This window comes from Palaemon carinicauda, chromosome 11 (genome assembly GCF_036898095.1).
Source record: "Palaemon carinicauda isolate YSFRI2023 chromosome 11, ASM3689809v2, whole genome shotgun sequence".
In the NCBI taxonomy this organism is placed as follows: domain Eukaryota; kingdom Metazoa; phylum Arthropoda; class Malacostraca; order Decapoda; family Palaemonidae; genus Palaemon; species Palaemon carinicauda.
The window spans coordinates 95865631-95871630 of NC_090735.1; positions in this window are offsets into that span (position 1 = coordinate 95865631).

A 6000-nucleotide genomic window follows, 5' to 3' on the forward strand; every position below is an offset into this window, starting at 1 on the left:
ACAGCAGCAACAGCCTCGTAAGGCTCCCAAACAGGCACCGGCAGCTAAGAAAGTGGTGTCTAAGCCCCAGCCCTTTCCAGCCAAGGTCAAGAGGGGCGGTAAGTCCTCCAGGGGAGGCAAGACTCCTAGGGGTGGCGGCCGCGGCCGCAAGCCCTAGGGGTGGCAGTCCCCCTGCGTGTCCACCTGTGGGGGGATGCCTTCAGCGTTGCGTCCGCAGGTGGCAGCAACACGGGGCCGATGCTTGGACGGTCTCAGTGATCGGCCAAGGTTATCGCGTCCCGTTCACGTCATCTCAACCTCCCCTGACAGCGAATCCAGTGTCGTTGAGCTCCTATGCCATGGGATCGGCAAAGGGACTGGCCCTTCAGTCCGAAGTCGAGACCATGTTCGAGAAGGGTGCTCTCCAGGAGGTCGTGGACGGCTCCCCAGGCTTCTTCAGTCGACTCTTTCTTGTAAAGAAGGCTACTGGAGGCTGGAAACCCGTCATCGATCTCTCAGCTCTGAACAGGTTTGTCAAACAAACCCGGTTCAGCATGGAGACAGCAGACACGGTCAGACTTGCGGTGAGACCACAAGACTTCATGTGTACACTGGATCTAAAGGACGCGTACTTCCAGATCCCAATCAATCCGTCTTCCTGGAAGTACCTGAGATTCTGCCTAGACAACAAGATCTACCAGTTCAAGGTGCTGTGTTTCGGTCTCTCCACAGCTCCTCAGGTGTTCACCAGAGTGTTCACCCTGATTTCATCTTGGGCGCACAGGAACGGCATTCGTCTCCTTCGTTACCTAGACGATTGGCTGATCCTAGCAGACTCAGAGTCGACCCTTCTTCGGCACCGAGACAGGCTTCTGGATCTTTGCCAGGATCTGGGGATCGTGGTAAACCTCGAGAAGTCCTCTCTGCAGCCGTCCCAACGACTGGTTTATCTAGGCATGCTAATAGACACCAATCTCCACAAAGCCTTTCCATCAGACGACCGGATAGCAAGGCTGAGGAGGGTGGCGGAGCCTTTTCTCAGGCGAAAAGAACTCCCCCGCCCAATCGTGGTTGCGTCTCTTAGGCCATCTATCCTCCCTGGCCCGTCTGGTTCCAAACAGCCGCCTCAGGATGAGATCCCTTCAATGGCGGCTCAAGTCCCGGTGGAATCAAGGATCCGATTCCCCGGACATTCTGATCCCAATGGGGTCTCTGGAACAGACGGACTTGCGGTGGTGGCTGGCCGACGAGAACCTGCGGAAGGGAGTGAGTCTTCTCGTCCTCCCCCCGGAATTGACACTGTTTTCAGACGCGTCAAAAGAAGGGTGGGGGGCGCACGTTCTGAACCAGAGGGCCTCAGGCCTTTGGTCAGAATCAGAAAAGTGCCTACACATCAACCTGCTAGAATTGAAGGCCGTCTTTCTGGCTCTTCAGCAGTTCCAACGGTCCCTGGCGGGTCACTCCGTGGTGGTGATGAGCGACAACACCACGGTAGTGGCTTATATCAACAAGCAGGGAGGCACTTTTTCGCAACAGCTATCCCATCTTGCAGTAGAGACTCTGAGGTGGACCGAAACCCACTCGATAACACTATCAGCTCGCTTCATTCCTGGCAAGAGGAATGTGCTCGCCGACAGTCTGAGCAGGGCTTCGCAGATAGTGAGTACCGAGTGGTCTTTGGATCCTCAGATAGCCAACAAAGTCCTGACTTTGTGGGGTTCCCCTACGGTGGACTTGTTCGCGACAGCCTTGAACTTCAAGCTCCCCCTGTACTGCTCACCAGTCCCGGACCCCAAGGCACTCTGGCAAGATGCTTTCCAGCAACGGTGGGACAACATCGACGTGTACGCCTTCCCACCATTCTGTCTGATGAGAAGGGTGCTCAACAGGACCAGACTATCGGTCAACTGTTCCATGACTCTAGTAGCTCCGCTATGGCATCACGCGGAATGGTTCTGCAACTCCTGACGGAACTCCCAAGGGAGCTTCCTCCACGACATGAGCTTCTCAGACAACCCCACTCCGGTGTCCCTCACAGGGACGTAGCCTCGCTTCGGCTTCACGCCTGGAGACTATCCAGCGTCTCCTCGCGGAGAGAGGCTTTTCGCAACAGGTTGCGGAGAGAATGTCTCGGCACCTGCAAAGGTCCTCTGAGGGAGTCTACCAAGCGAAGTGGAGAGTCTTTTGTGGTTGGTGTCGTGGAAGGGGTATCTCTCCACTCGATGCCACTATTCCAGCAATAGCGGACTTCCTTGTGTATCTGCGAGAAGAAATGCGCCTTTCTGTCTCGGCGGTGAAAGGCTATCGCTCAGCCTTAAGCTTGGCCTTCAGATTGAAGGGCGTGGATATTTCTTCGTCGCTAGAACTCTCTTTACTCATACGTAGCTACGAGCTTTACCTGCCCCCTGTCGGAAGTGAGACCCCCTCCTTGGAACGTGGTTCGAGTCCTCAGGTCTCTCAAGAGACCTCCCTTCGAGCCATTACGCCAGGCCTCCGATCGCCACCTGTCTTGGAAGACGGCTTTCCTACTCGCCTTGGCCTCGGCCAAGCGAGTTAGTGAACTTCATGGTCTCTCGTACGACATCGCCCATTCAAGGGGATGGGGGGAGGTAACGTTCAGGTTCATCCCTGAGTTTGTGGCCAAGACTCGGAATCCTGGAGTGCCGGATCCTCGGTTCGACTTTCAGGATCGTGAGTCTCCGTTCTGTAACAAACGACCCAGACCAGCTGCTACTATGCCCAGTGAGGTGTCTGAGGTACTACTTGAAGAGAACGGCTGCAGTCCGTCCTCATGTGCGAGCTTTGTTTGTGAGCACAGGCAGGACAAAGAGGAGGGTCACCAGGAACACCATCTCAGCTTGGATTCGAAGGGTTATCCACCATGCCCTGAATCCTGACCCTCCTCCGTCACGTCGCCCTCGGACCCACGATGTCAGGGGTATTGCTACATCCCTGGCCTTCAAGAGAAACTTCTCTGTGACGCAGGTACTTCAAGCTGGGGTCTGGAAGCGTCAAACGACCTTCACAGCCCACTACCTGCAAGACGTGACCCACAGGAGCCTCGATACGTTCTCTATCGGCCCTGTGGTGGCTGCACAACAGCTGGTCTAACCTCAGGCTCCTTTTTGGACAAGTAGCAGTAGGTTGAGGGCGTTGTTACCCGGTCTTAGTCTGCGTGAATGAAAGAGTATGTCTGACCCTTACTTCTTTCTTCATTCTCCCCTCTCTTGGGGAAGCAGCATCCTGGTCCTCGCATAGCTGACCTCGACCTCTGCAGGTAACCCATGCTTCTTTGTGCTCCTAGTATTAAGCTTAATACTGTTGCGTCTCCCATACCCTGACGAGGTGGTATGGGGAACGTCCTATCCTAGAATTCCTATCTGAAGGTCTCAAGGTCAACTTCATAGGACGAGTCACACTCTCCTCCTCACACTGCTTATGTAGGCCACTCGTTCCTAGTGATGCTAGGAACCTGTGAGGTACAGGGGCTCCCTCTCTCTAGTGCTGCTCACTGAGGGATCGAGCCCCCGGGCAAGCCGAAGTCAGTAAGGCTGGGGACTTTCCACCCTTCCTAAGGGGTAAGTCACCCTTTGTAAATAGCGTGGTTTGTATTTCGGTTTCGGAACAAATGACAAATTCGAAGATAATTTGTATTTTTCCTAACCATACAAACCTTAGCTATTTACACATATGTGCCCGCCATCCCTGACTCCCAAGTCAAGTCCTACCTCTAAGTGAAGTGAAGCAAGTCACCGGTGTGTGGAGGGTTGAGGGGTAGCAAGCTACCCTTCCCCATCCCCCGCTAACTAGCGCGGGGGTAATTAACCCTCGTTAAAAACTATTGGCTCGTCATTTCAGCTGTGCTAAAAGTAATACACTTTGTAAATAGCTAAGGTTTGTATGGTTAGGAAAAATACAAATTATCTTCGAATTTGTCATGTTAGGATAGGAAATGAAGTGAGTGATTGGTTTCCAGTGAGAGTGGGGCTGAGACAGTGGTGTGGGATGTCGCCATGGTTGTTTACCTTGTATGTTGATGAAGTGGTGAGAGAGGTGAATGCTCGAGTGCTTGGACGAGGAGGTTCATGAATGGGAGGTAAATCAGTTGTTGTTTGCGGATGATACTGTACTGGTTGCAGACTCGGAATAGAAGCTTGGTCGATTAGTCACAGAATTTGGAAGGGTATGTGAGAGAAGGAAGTTGTGAGTTAATGGGGGTAAGAGTAAGGTTATGAGTTGTACGAGAAGAAAAGGTGGTGCGAGGTTGAATGGCATGTTGATTGAAGAGTTACTTGAGGAAGTAAATCAGTTTAAGTACTTGGGGTCTGTTGTTGCAGCAAATGGTGGAATGGAAGCAGATGTACATCAGAGAGTGAATGAAGGATGCAAAGTGTTGGGGGGCAGTGAAGGGAGTGGTAAAGAATAGAGGGTTAGGCATGAATTTGAAGAGAGTTCTTTATGAGAAAGTGATTGTACCAACTGTGATGTATGGATTGGAGTTGTGGGGAATGAAAGTGACGGAGAGACAGAAATTGAATGTGTTTGAGATGAAGTGTCTTAACCCTGGATAGGTACGCTCCTCGGACACCCCTTTAAGGGTATACTCGGACGCGCTCGACCCCGACTCCAAAAAAAATTCTTGAAAAATCAGTTTTTGCAGTAACCTCCTTTTTTCTTTTGCCAAAAAAAACTTCAATGAATGCTTAAAACAAATGTAAAGATAAATACTACTCATCTGCAGAAAAACTATTTATTATGAATATTTTAAAAAATTAAGTAGAAATAAAAGACCTTACATAAAAATTCATAAAAAAAAAAAGTTTATACATATATACACAAATCCTTTTAGGAATTGATTCTTGAATGTTTAGGACACATCTTGATGTATTTTGGATGAAGTCAGACCCATGGAGATGAAGATCTGAAATGAGAAAAAAAGGGTAACTTTTTGGCCAAAAATTTTTTTCCAAATTTCATGAATTTTTTTGGGTACCCAAATGAAATAGGAAGTGGCTAATTTTTTTAGGGAATAAACATATGTTATCCCAAAATAGAAATATGTAAAAAAATCTTCATTATTTTGTTAATTACATTTATATCAGGGGCCATATCTAAAGGTAATTTTTTGAGTACTTAGAAATTTCGTAAAAAAATACATATAATTAATATATATGATATTTATGCAGGTAAAAATATACCAAAATATCACAAATTCTATAGGGAACAAGAATATATATAGATAGGGCAACTTACGCTTCAGATATGTCCACAAAATGGCCGCCAACCACACTGGCTCAGACTCCCTAATCTGCCACTTGAAATGTAGGAAGGGTATGTCAATTTCAAGGTGTTATTTGCTAATCTAATTATTCTTGGATATGCATAAAAATTGTATGGTGGGTTGCTGGATAATTGTCGATTATTTTACGACTATAAAATTAAAATTCTGACCCAAAAAAAATTTTTGAAAAAAAAAAATGTAAAACAATATATTTTAGCTAAAAAAATTTGATGATATTCAATCAAAAAAGAAGTAAACAAAATTTTCCGACAAATAAACATCTAGAGGAATCATTACTCTGTGATAGTTCCTTAGTACGTAGTAATTTTGAAAGAAATGGGAAAAAACGAAAAAGTGGCAATCGCAAGAAAATCGAACACATACCTATATATACGCCATATCTGGCTAAAAATAAAGATAGGCATGGGTAGCCAGATCATCTAGAAACACTTTCCAACACTATAAAAATACAAGTTTTGCAACACTACTTGCCAATTCCTTACGGTAACATGACTAAGCAAAAAAATGCAAAACCAATAAAAAGGGGCACTCGCGGAAAAATGGCCAACATTCTAATATACGGCATTTCAGAAAAAAAAAAATTTCAGCCACGTACTAGGCAAACCATCAAGGCACATTTTCCGACAAATAAACATCTAAATGAATCATTACTCTGTTATAGTTCCTTAGTACGTAGTAATTTTGAAAGAAATGGGAAAAAACGATAAAATGGCAATCAC